General features: G+C 37.8%; 1 protein-coding gene across 6 annotated transcripts in view; it reads left to right on the top strand.

The window, feature by feature from the left end:
• The window catches only part of LOC129482846 (uncharacterized), a 558,703-nt gene that overhangs the window by 288,886 nt on the left and 256,336 nt on the right, over nucleotides 1–13,481 (top strand). For 5 of the 6 annotated variants that reach the window (XR_010121219.1, XR_010121216.1, XR_010121221.1 and 2 more), the window contains exon 1: nucleotides 11,087–11,109. The exons of the other annotated variant lie outside the window; for it this stretch is intronic. The gene's annotated coding sequence lies outside the window, so the exon portion shown is untranslated. Of the gene's footprint in view, nucleotides 1–11,086; nucleotides 11,110–13,481 lie in introns of those variants that run through there. 6 annotated transcript variants of the gene reach the window in all.

Raw genomic sequence — 13,481 nt, 5'->3', positions numbered from 1 at the left:
TTCAATTTTTTAAGTAAAAAACTCCTTTTCTATTAGAAGACACATCAAGTGACAGATAATTTGTTTCTTAAAAAGCTGTTTCCTCCTAAACAAAAGATGGGTAAAACATACAGCAAAGAGAACTATCTCACCTGTGTTCCAACTAATATTTGGTACATAGCTAGAAGCTGATTTAATTGAATTTTAAAATGTGAGATTATGAGTGCTACCATTCTGATTGGGAGAAAAACAGGAACTTGTGTTATCAAAACAACTTTCTCTGAAATGTATTTTACCTGGATTTAGAACAGACATTTATAGGACATGTCGATTTCTTATTCTCTCTGGAATATGAATGTATGATCTAAAATTTGACATCATCCCTTTTAACTTAATCCCCTCCCCCAAGATACCCTTGTTCCTGTTTATGGCAGAGGTAGTTTCCAAGTGATTGTCTATCCTGAAAGATTTCTATGAAATTATTCTGGATTTTGTTTCATTTACTTGCATGTAGTATGTTTCTCAGAAAGGCTTTTTAGATACCCTAACATTTTTGTTGTTTGACTTTGATTTTTTATGCTGAAAGTTGGCTGAAATATCACCTACTAAACATGTATAATCAATTAAAAGACATAGCATGTTCCCAGATTGAAAGATGGTACATTAATCTATTACTCAATGCAATCTCACTAATTATCCAAATGTGATGTTTTAATGAAACTTAATAAACTGCTGGTAAAATTTTTAAAAATATATGTATATAATTAAATTTCTTAAATGAAATTATATGAATAGATATTACATTTTTAAAAGTGGCTCAAAACTTAATATAGCTCCATTCGTTCTACTCTTAGCCTTTAAAATTGCATTCCTTAATTAAGAGAGCATTTTAAACATGCCAATAAAAATATTGACCATCTTAAAATCTTTAAATGCCTAACTACTCGGCATTTATTGCTGAATAACTAACATTCAAGATGGTTTACATATTTTAAATAGTCACAACTCTTTTCAAATTGGTCATGACTTAAATGCAGCTTTCATATTAGTTTCTGTTTTATGTTTTGGTATGCAATTTTTGCTATTGATAAATATCCTTACCATTTTAGTCTGAGTTCTCTCTTTGACTGTCAGACTCCGGTGGCCCTGAACAATGTTTAGATTATTCTCCAAAACTTTTGGCTAAGGAGATAATTTTGGAAATAAGCTTAATTTCTTCAGATTTTCAATTTAATTAGCAGAGCACTGTTTTTGAGTGAAAGGCAGGTGTTTTATGACTTTCATGGTGCTATTCCAAATGTAAGTATATTAAATATCATTATTTTAAGAAATTGTATGTCGTTGCTATTTGAGAACTTCACAAATTCTCTTTCAGGAAAAAGTAGCATGTCTCTGGTAATGGTTTCATATCATCCGTTGGAAACTGCATCATATGTTTTGTATTTTAAATCCACTGCAAGAATTGTTGCTCCTGGTAAAAAATCAGAGTGCTCTCAGGATTCTAATATAATCACATGTTTAAACTGTGCTACAGACTTCCCAAGTGTGACTCATTGGCCTTTTGGAAGTCCAAGCCTAAGCATGGAAGCTACTCGACATACGATGAGGAAAAAAATTATGAATGAACAAATTCTATGATCACACAGAAATTTAGCTAAAGTACATTATAGACTTACATATAACAAAAATTTAAAAATAACCCAAATGTTTGACAATAAAGTTTCTTTAAGTAAATTTCATATTGTACAAGTATTAATGTCGAATATCATTTTCCTAATTTTGATATTTGATATATAAAAAAATTAAATGTCTTTGAAAATTGCTTCTAAGATAGTGCCTTTGGTTTCGTGGTTGTGTGTCCATTGTTTGTAAAATGTGACTTCTCCTTCAACTTTTAAATTAGAACTTTTCATGGTATCCTGAATGACATATTATTGTAGAGTAAGTGCTGGAAGTGCTCATCTCTTTCGCTTGTTTCCTTAGTGTCATTCTATAGAGCTCATTGACTTGAAGGTGATAGAGACTTACTTCTATAGATACTATATGTGATACCATATGCCAATATCTATAGATTCTATATTTGATACCATACATGAGTCAATCAGTCAATCAACACATATGTAATCAAGGTTGGCAATGCATTTACTCCTGAGTTAGATGCTGTAGGACCACTGTTGTATGTGATATTGCCTTCCAGAAACTTACAACCAAGTTGAAAAGACAAGAGCCATAAAATAAAATAAGAGCAAATTAATATAAAACCTGGATAAAGAATGTAATAACTAGATGACCACTTTGAGAGTGCTTATTGGGACTTATAAAGAAAAAGAAATTGAAAAAAGTGAGCCTGTGTTTAAAATTTAGAGAGGTATAGATATAACACAGACTGTTAATATTTTCTTCCAGTATCCATTTTATTTTACTATTTTTTAAGGTGTTTTATTTTAGTTGTTTTTACATGGTGTTTTATTTTAGTTGTTTTTACATGAACATTCATTCATCGTAATTCATATTTTATCACATTTTATTGATTGTCCAATATTCATTTTATTGTTTATCCATTTTATTGTTTGTCCAATGCTGACATCTCCCTATGTCAGCATTTAATAATTTAATAATTTCTGTTGAACTTTTAAAGGGCTTTGGGTATGTAATTTCTGTTGAACTTTTTAAAGGGCTTTGGGTATATAATTATTTAACAAAGTGCACCAACTAGCAGAATTATCTGTATACATAGAAGAGATTTTTTTTTTTTTTTACAATGATGATGATTTAGTCTTTCAATGATTATTTACTGAGTACCTGTTATGAGCCATGGACTGTCCTAGGTGCTGGTGATATAGAACTAAAAGAAAAAGACAAAACTCCTTATCTTTGTGGAGCCTACATTTAAGTTATGTAAGTAGGTAATAAATAATATAAGTAGGTAAAGTATACAGTGTGTTGATAATGATTAATAATAAAGAGATGCTGGGTACAGTGGCTCATGCCTGTAATCCCAGCAGTTTGGGAGGCTGAGGTTGATGGATCGCTTAGGCCAAGGGATTCAAGACATGGGCAACATGGTGAAACCCTGTCTGTACCAACAAAAAAGTACAAAAATTATCCAGGCACACACCTCTGGTCCCAGCTACTTGGGTGGCTGAAGTGGCTGAAGTGGGAGGACCCATTTGAGCCCAGGAGGTTAATAACAATTGTAGGTAGGGGAGTTGGTGAGAACTTCCCTGAAGAGATAATTCTTGAGTAACAACTTGGAAGACATGAGGCTAATATCATCTATATCTGGGGGAAGAACCTTCCAGGCAGGGAAACTGAAGGCTGTTTTCTTCACTGCAGGTGGCTGCCACATAAGGCTAGCACTTCCCTTTCAAGGTAGGGAGTATCAAGCAAGAGGCAAACACTTACTGCTTAGAGAAGAAGAAAGGACTAATTTTGCTTTAGCAAACCCGGTATTTTTGTACTCTAAATAATATTATATCTAACCATTCCAATATTTTGAAATCAAGTATTATCTAATTCTGATCATTAATCTTTACCAAAAACCTTGTGTACATACTCTGACAATCTTTCTTCCTCATGAGTTTGCTGAGTATTGTAGAGAGTGAAGATTAACAAAAATCGTGAGAAAAAATAATGTAATAGCAACTTAGAGATAGTTGAAGTGAAGTTAGATACATTCTTATTAGGAGTAAGAACAATCAAATCCAGTATTTGCCTCAAGACTCACATCTTTCTAAAACATGTCACTTCTGGACAAGAGGTGACTACCCCAATTAAGTAATTTATTTGTGTGGGAGGATCTAACTCCAGAACTCTGTAAGAAAAAGAGGTGCTTTTGGATACTGATAAATCCCCCAAATAAAAAGTTATATTAAAACATACATCATGATTTCTTTTGAAGAGTGTATGGTGTCTGTCCCATGACTGGCAATTCTGATCATCCACTTGAGAAGGGATAATCTCACTGTTGGTCAGTTGAGATGGTTGTAAACTGAAGATTATTATGTAAGCAGCCTGATGAAAGTACCAAGAAAATTTTAATTAACACTTGCATGATTAAGAAATATAATAAATATGATGGTAGATACGATAAATAGCTTTAATCTCAATCCCTATTACAATCACAAAATTTAACTTCTCAGAGAAACAATCTGATGACTATGTACTGACATTTTGAAACTGAGTTTGACGTATTAATGTTTCTGGTTTAGTATCACTCTTTCTGCTGCCCCAGATTCTAGTGTTAGTCATTTATATGCTTTTCACTTCTCAAGCCAGAGAACCATAACATGACTAGCATAGACATCTATTCTGTTTTTAGCTTCTAATATCTGAAAGTGTGAACCAATTCCAAAGTGTTGACATTATACGGTCATTTTTCATGGATGTACATGTTATGGCTGGCATGTAGTAGGACCGAGAAAACTGTAAAATATATAAATATCCTCAAACTGCTGTTCTATTTCTTATACTTTTTTGAAACTGATCTAGTGATTTGCTTTTGATTTCCTATTGCAGTGTTTCATTGTCATCTAACTGATTATTTTAAGTGATTATATTATAAGATGAATAAAATTCAGGCTTCCAGTTGACTAACTAGCTTTTGTTCCCTGAAGAAACTGGCAGAAAAGGACATATCTATTCATGATTTTTTTTCCTCACCAATTTCTACTTTAAGAGACATGTTCTCAAGTAGAGAAGATTTTCCCACAGACGGCATTAATTGGAAACGTTGTAATGACAATAACAAGTATGCAGAAATCTAGTTGTTTAGAAGAAATTTTCTTTCTTCATGAATATTTGGACAAGCTATTCCATCAAACGTCTGATATATTTAAAATGAGGCAAGCAGAGATGCATTTGGTTCACAGTTTTCCAAAGTGTGTGTTCTAGAACACTTTTATCACTAGATTTCTGCTGGGTTTGTGTGACAGTGCATCTTATCTCCCTCTTCATTAAGTACCTTATTTCTCATTCATTGTTTCAAGGTTTTTTGTTTGTTTTTTGTTTTGTTGTTTTGTTTTGTTTTGAGATGGAGTCTTGCTCTGTCACCTAGGCTGGAGTGCAATGGCACAATCTCAGCTCACTGCAAGCTCAACCTCCCGGGGATCTACTGATTCTCCTGTCTCTGCCTACCGAGTAGTTGGGATTACAGGCACCCACCACCATGACCGGCTGATTTTTTTTTTTTTTTTTTTTTGAGACGGAGTCTCGCTCTGTCGCCCAGGCTGGAGTGCAGTGGCGCAATCTCGGCTCACTGCAAGCTCCACCTCCCGGGTTCACGCCATTCTCCTGCCTCAGCCTCTCCGAGTAGCTGGGACTACAGGCGCCCGCCACCACGCCCGGCTAATTTTTTGTATTTTTAGTAGAGATGGGGTTTTGCCATGTTGGTCAGGTTGGTCTCGAACTCCTGACCTCAGGTGATCTGCCCACCTCAGCTGCCCAAAGTGCTGGGATTACAGGCGTGAGCCACCACGCCCAGCCTTTCAAGGTTTTAATATCTCCTACAGCAAAGAAATCTGATTAACCTTGCTTAACCCAATGTTTACCAAATGTATTTACTGACAGAACACTTTTTACATCAGACCAATTAACATATTCTGAGACTAGCATTTCGGGAAGCAGATGCTGCTAAAACACCTTAGCAATTGCTGTGAGAATGAAATCCATATCCAGTTAACAGCATTTTTCAGTGTTGTATAACTTTGTGGACAACTTGATACTGGTTTAGATTCTTGAATTATTGACCTTTTAAGAAGTCTGCAGGTGAATAATAATTGTCCACATACAAAGCAATTCACTTAGAGCATTATTTTAAGTTCCGCACTTGGAAATTTGCCAGCACTACTTTGGAAATGGCAACTAAAGCAAGCATTTCATATATTGGATTCTATGGAACTTTGCTGAATTTGGAGACAGAAATGCATTAAGCAGCATTCAGTATAACTGGTCTTAAATGTGGGAGGGCTTAGTGTTTATTTGCAACACATAATTTGTTGGGAGCCTTAAGGATCTTTACACTCCAAAGTGTTTTCCTCATATCCTATCACTCAATGAAATTCCAGCTTTGGAGCTCCTCCACCTCTCATTGGAATTAGATCATCAAAACAACCCTGTCATCTTCTATCCTATGCCTCTGCTTAACCTTTTTCTCTTCCTAAAATGTCCTTCTCCTTTATGCCTCAATCGGCGCCCTTCATAATTCTGTGCTACCTTCAAATGACCCTTCCTCCCTCCCACCTTTCCTCATTCTCACCATGGTGACAGCTGTTTGTCCAGGCTTTGCTGAGGTAATCGAAATGTTTCCTCTTTTCTCTGTGTCTAAACAGGACTTTGCTTGCCTCTTTGTCATAACAGATTTTATGAAATACTGTTACTGGGAAACACGTATAATATTCCATCAACATTTTCATAATCACAGACGGTGTTTTGCTTATGATAACTAATGTCTTTCACGGAGTAGAAATGCAAAATCATACGGCATGGCAACTTAAAAATTGGCCTTGACCATTTCTTTTACCACATGAAAATGCAGGTTGAAAATCACATTTTGAGTTTTTTTTTTTTAATTACTAAGATATACACTGGCTACTTCACATGTAAACAAAGAATTTATTTCTTGAGGATTCTGGCATTATTGGTACCGTTTTTTTGTTGTCACTTGGTTTTGGCCATTTTTCAACTGGTCAAAATTTAAAAAAAAAATTTTTCAAAGCAGTATGACACCTACAATTACATTGTTAATTTTGGCTCTCCTTATTCTTTCTAGATAATTGTTCTTCATCCATTTTATTCCTAAGTTATAATTATTTAAAATAAACTTTTAAATAATTTCAGACTTATGAAAAAGTTTCAAAAGTAGTACAGAAATTTCCTTGCAGTTTTTAAGCAGCTTCCTTAAAGGTTAATGTCTTACATAATCAGGGAACATTTATTGAAAACAAAAGATTAACATTGAAGTCATCCTATTAACTAATCTATAGACCTACTTAAGTTTCCTTAGTCGTCTCCCTGAGGACTTATTTCCTCAGTCTGGGATCCAATCCCTGATCCAACATTGCAGGTAGCTGTCAGGCACTTTGCCTTCAATCTGACATTTCTTCAATCTTTCTTTGTGCATCAAGAATTTGACATTTATCAAAAGCGTTATCCAGTTATTTTGTAGAACATCAGTTTCAGGTTGTCTGCTATGTCAGTAGCCATTATATCCTTTGAAAAATAGTCTTAGGCATACTTCTGAACGTTGCTTGGGTGGAAAGCATTTGTTTCCCAAATGCTTCATTGACTTGTATCATTACTTTCCATGTGAGAAAAATGCATGTTTTAGAGTCTAAAAAAAAAAAGGCAGAAATATCTTATTTTCCCCTTTCCTGATGATTTGTCCTATAATAGTCTTTGGAAACATTTATAATGAGATTGAGTTTCAGAGCTTTGTAAGCCTCTGTTCACATGAGTATACATCCTTTATCAAAAAATATTTTTAAAATGTGAAGTTATTTATATTAGCATTCTCCAGAGAAACAAAATCAATAAGATACATGTGTAGATAGATACATGAGAGGTAATTTGTTAGAGGAATTGGCTCATGTGATTATGGAGGCTGAGAAGTCCCATCACAGGCCATCCGCAAGCTAGATATCCTGGGATGCCTGTAGCGTGGCTCAGTGCAAGTCTTCAAGCCTCAGAACCAGCGAAGTCGAGAGTGGAACTCTCAGTCTGAGGCTGAAGTCCTGAAAACCTGAGGAGCCTCTGATGCAAATACCTGGGTCCAAATGCTGGACAGCCTGGAATTTTTGGTGTCGGAGTGTTACAGGAAAGGGGTCCTGATCCAGACCCCAAAAGAGGGTTCTTGGATCTCGTGCAAGAAAAAATTCAGGGGGAGTCCACAGTGCAAAGCAAAAGCAAGTTTATTAATAAAGTGGTGAAAGCACAGCTACTCCATAGATAGAGTAGGGTGTTCCTGAAAGTAAGAGGAGAAGTGCATCCACACTAGATACAATACTTGTTTATGTATAGTATAAAAAAAGATCATGGGGACATGGGCTCTGCTACTAGGGTTTGTGATAAAGGATTAATTTTCTTAATTAGTGTATTTTGCAAGAATCAATATTATGATCTTTGAAGCAAAATTAGGAATGCTTCTTTTCTCAAGATAACAGGTTATCAGGACACTCCTAAGTCTGAGTCTGTTTAGTAAACATTATCAATGTGTTCCCTTGCCCATAAACATCTAGAGGTTAGGAATACCTGCCTTTCTGGGAATGCAGCCCAACAAGTCCCAGCCTCATTTCCCTAGCCCTCACTCATGATGGAGTCACTCTGGTTTGAAAGCCTCTGACACCAGGGCAAGAGAAGAGGGGTGTCCTATCTCCAGGAGAGAGAGGGAACGAGAATTTACCTTTCCTCTGCCTTTTCTGCCTACATTGAGAGTGGATCTTCTCCACCCAATCCACCGACTCACACAGTAATCTCCTCTGGAAACATCCTACTAGACACACCCAGAACTAATGCTTTACTAGCTCTCCAGCTGGTCTTTAATCCAATAAAGTTGACACCTAAAATTAATCATAACAGTCTTTTTTTTAAAACCACACAAGTTATCCATTTTCTTTCTTAGTGACTACTAGATAGGTAGTATTAGACAATTTGAAATGTTGAAATTTAATTGTTTCAAGTTACCCATTAATTATCCTGGTTAGAAAATCAGGCTTGATTGATGTACCTCTTTAATGAATAGCGCAGAGAAATCACATTAAAATGTAATACTGTTAAACCAATGTGTTAATTCTTTGACACACTTGCTTTCCTTCTTTCATTTTCCAATGTGCCTTTCTCTAAAAGTTTCCAGACTCTGCTTTTTCACTAACTTCCTTATTCATTTTGACCAATTCCTGCATTGACCAATTAACCCTAATCAATTTGCAATCTGATTTCTTTCCCTACCACTTCATAAGACTGCTTGCTCCCTCAAAAAGTGGAAATGACTTTCTAAGCTCAATCTGCTACTTGCGTGCATCATTGGCAATGCTGGCCACTTTCTTTTTCAGTGAAACTCTTACACTCTTGTAACATCTGAGAAACATCGTCTCTTGGTTCCCTTGCTGCTTCTCCAAACGTCTTCTATTCTCATCTTTGCTGCTTGTCTTTTCAAATACAGGCATTCCACAGGTTTATTCTCCAAGCACACCGTGGTTAGAGAATGCTCAAATGCTCCCAAAGCTTCAGTTATCACCTTCGTGCAACTGACTCAGTCTTTACCTTGAATTTGGATATTCATCCTGAACTTTTTGTTCTGAATTTCCCATGGGTACTACAGATTCAACTAGGCACTAAACTGAGATTATTAGTTCCCCTTATAAACATCCATTTATTTCTCCTACTCTCACTCCCTGATTTGGGCTGAAGTTAAATTCAGTGTTTAGGTTCTCCTGTCCCACTTGTCCTCTGCCTCCTAAGCCATATTATTCTTTTCATCTGGATTATTCTCTCCCTCTCTCACTTTGTTTGAACATGATAATTTTTCATTTAGGTACAGCTTGAGTTCTATCTCAGTGATGCCTACCCTGTTCAATTCAGAAAGAATGAAAGAACTCTTATGTAATTAACTTCATTGCATCATGTTTCATCATTAGTTGTAGACATGTCTGTATTGTTTTCCTCATCAGAATGTAAGTCTCTCAAGTGATCTTTGTGGAACTTGTAAGTCGGTCATTACCTTATTTCTTTCTTTCTTTGTTTTTTTTTTGAGACGGAGTCTCGCTCTGTGGCCCAGGCTGGAGTGCAGTGGTGCGATCTTGGCTCGCTGCAAGCTCCGCCTCCCGGGCTCATGCCATTCTCCTGCCTCAGCCTCTCCGAGTAGCTGGGACTACAGGTGCCCGCCACCACGCTCGGCTAATTTTTTGTATTTTTAGTAGAGACGGGGTTTCAGCATGGTCTCGATCTCCTGACCTCGTGATCTGCCCGCCTCGGCTTCCCAAAGTGCTGGGATTACAGGCGTGAGCCACCTCGCCCGGCCCTGTTTTTTGTTTTTTTCTTGAGATGGATTCTCGCTCTGTCGCCCAGGCTGGAGTGCAGTGGCGCAATCTCGGCTCACTGCAAGCTCCACCTCCCAGGTTCACGCCATTCTCCTGCCTCAGCCTCTCTAAGTAGCTGGGACTACAGGCGCCCGCCACCACGCCCGGTTAATTTTTTGTATTTTTAGTAGAGACGGGGTTTCGTCTTGTTAGCCAGGATGGTCTGGATCTCCTGACCTCGTGATCCGGCTGCCTCAGCCTCCCAAAGTGCTGGGATTATAGGCGTGAGCCGCCACGCCTGGCTGCTCATTACCTTATTTCTATAATGATTTGTGAATTGGCCTGAAATAACTCATCCCTGTTTGTTGTTGTTGTCTTGTGTTTTGTGATTCAGCCCTGCACACGGCATGCTCCTCCCAGGAATGATAATGCCACACTGTAACACAGATCATTGGCATTTCAAAAAACCCATCCATCCATGTCTTCATTTATTTGCAAAACAAGGGCAGGAAAAACTAGAATTAAATCGTTAATTCTCTCTCAGTCTCTCAGGGCAATATATTGGGCAGTTACTTGAGTGAGATATTTTTTATCAAACCAAATATGCTGAGGCAGGAATAACATCAAATGTGTTTGTGATGTACTGTTGCTCTCATTAGTTATCTGCAGATCAAACAGGTATCTGTTCTAACACTTCGATTTTGAAACTTAATGCTGTGTTTGTTAAATTTACTTAATTAGGACGTCTTAACACCTCAGATAGTCGCTTAAAACAAAAACAGTAATACCCAGCTGTTAGCCCTGCGGATGAAACAATAAATGCAAAGTTAACACTTTTTAAAGGTGAATATGTACATTTTGATGCCTTGACAGCATTCAGTAAAAATCAAGTGTGCTTAGAGATAATCTACGAAGCTGCTGATTGTTTCTGGACCTGTAACTCTTAACAAATATTGAAAATATCTAAAAGATATTGATCATTATTTAGGGGAAATGTATGTATATGCATAAATGCAATCTTTTATAATCTAAAAATACTTTTCAGGAGCTCTTTCTGAGATGAAGAGAACTGTCAATGTCAAGATTTGAACAAGAAGAGAATGGAATACACAATATGGTAAGTGACTTGCAAAATAGACCAGTGTGACCACATTTCTAGTGCTCCACTGGGCAGTTATCACTTGTAAGTTGCATGCATAGTAAAATGCATACTTATGGTAGTCACTGTTGCAAGCAGTTCCAAAATATTAACACAGTTGATCAAAATTGTTCCACTCCTAAAAGCTTATTTTGATAAACTTGGTGTAAAAGATACTTGGCTATCACTCATGGCAGGTGATTTTACTCTAATTTTTAATTAGGGAAAATTAAGGTTGCTTATGTGATTAGTGTCACACATGTCCACGTGAAGAGACCACCAAACAGGCTTTGTGTGAGCAATAAAGCTTTTTAATCACCTGGGTGCAGGTGGGCTGAGTCTGAAAAGAGAGTCAGTGAAGTGTGGTGGGATTATCATTAGTTCTTATAGGTTTGGGATAGGTGGTGGAGTTAGGAGCAATTTGTTGTGGGCAGGGGGTGGATCTCACAAAGTACATTCTCAAGGGTGGGGAGACTATTACAAAGTACCTTCTCAAGGGTGGAGGAATATCACAAAGTACCTTCTTAAGGGTGGGGGAATATCACAAAGTAACTTCTCAAGGGTGGGGGAATATCACAAAGTACCTTCTTAAGGTCGGGGGAAATATCTCAAAGTACATTATCACAATGGCGGGGAGGGTGTATTGTCATAAGGTCAATTGATCAGTTAGGGTGGGGCAGGAACCAGTCACAATGGTGGAATGTCATCAGTTAAGGCAGGACCTGGGTGTTTTCACTTCTTTGGTGGATCTTCACCTGCTTCAGGCCATCTGGATGTATACGTGCAGGTCACAGGGTATATGATGGCTTAGCTTGAGCTCAGAGGCCTGACATTCCTGTCTTCTTATGTTAATAAGAAAAACAAAACAAAATGGTGGTGAAGTGTTGGGGTGGCGAAAATTTTTGCAGGTGGTATGGAGAGATAATGGGCCATGTTTCTCAGGGCTGCTTTGAGCAGGATTGGGGCAGTGTGGGAACCTAGAGTGGGAGCGATTAAACTGAAGAAAGATTTTGGGGTAAGGGGTGATATTTTGGGGTTGTTAGAGGCAGCATTTGTTGTATAGAGTGATTACTGATAGTCTGGATGCGGTTTTGTAGGAATTGAGAGATTAATCGGAAGACACAAGGGCCAAATAAGAGAAAAACAGGTATTAAAGGACTAAGAATTGGGAGGACCCAGGACATCCAACTAGAGAGTGCCCAAGGGAGTTCAGAGTAATTATTTGCTTGTTTGGTGAGTTTTTGCGCTCTATCTTGAGTTTTCTTATGTTGTCATATACCAGGCCAGATTGATTTAGGTAGAAACAACACTCTTCATTTAAAAATATACAGTCTTCCTTTTTCAGCAGTGAGTAAGTCAAGGCCCGTTCCTGTTTTCTTATATTAATAATAATAATAAAAAATATATAGAAGTAAAATGTTGGTGTCATGAGGGGAACAGGAAGCTGTTCGGTCCTATTTGCAAATTGATTTTGGAGGGTAAGGCTAACTAGTGTACATGTGCCTGTCTAATTAATAGGTAGACACATGTAGGTGAAGGAGCCACAGAGGAAGAAGAGACCTTTGTAAGGCAAAACTGGAAATGTAAAGTGAAAAGATGAGAGGGAGCACCAAAACAGGTGTCTTGCACCCAGACTCTTAGGGATTTAGTAAGGGCAGCAGCCATTAGAGGTTGTAATGCGGATTGATGGGGCAACTGGGTAGAAGGGGAGGTTTGATTTTTGTGGTGTATGAGAAAGTGCAAAGTGTCTACGAGTAACCCTTCACTGCTATTCATGGGGCTGGGTATAAGTAAGCAAGAGGAGGCGCTAAGAGGAGAGTCCGAAGAACAAGGGGAAGGTAGCTAAGGATTGAGTGAAATGCAGGGGAAATATCTTAAAGGAAATGAGAGGTTCTAAGAGGCAGGCTAGTGGCTTGTAACTTACATGGAAGAGGTTATGAAAAGACAAAAGAATTGACTGAGCTTATGAGGCAGGAAGGGTGAGTTTTCCGTGATCTAAGAACCACTTGCCCTGAGTTGGAAAAGACTGGTAGAGCAGGTTTTCAGAAGAAGAGTCGGTGGGAGTGATAGAGGAGAAAAAAGAATACTGGCCCTTTGGCGTGGGGGCTGGAATATTAGCGGGTGTGGAGGCATCGGTTATTTTGTTTGCAGTAAGATCAGTAGGTTTCTGGTGTCCTTTACAATGAATGATTCCAGCCTTGGCTGGCAGGAGAACAACCTGAAGGAGGGCCTCTATTAGGGAGGCATTGATAATGGAAGAGCTTTGTATGGTAAGGGAGCTTCTTTCGGCCCAGATGGCAGCATGGTTATGGAGGATGTGGAAAGCATATCTGGAATCAGTATAAATGTTA

The sequence above is a fragment of the Symphalangus syndactylus genome, chromosome 5, assembly GCF_028878055.3.
Source record: "Symphalangus syndactylus isolate Jambi chromosome 5, NHGRI_mSymSyn1-v2.1_pri, whole genome shotgun sequence".
NCBI classification, from domain to species: Eukaryota; Metazoa; Chordata; class Mammalia; order Primates; family Hylobatidae; genus Symphalangus; species Symphalangus syndactylus.
The sequence above is the reverse complement of the archived record's forward strand: the minus strand, read 5'-3'. Positions and strand labels throughout refer to the sequence as shown.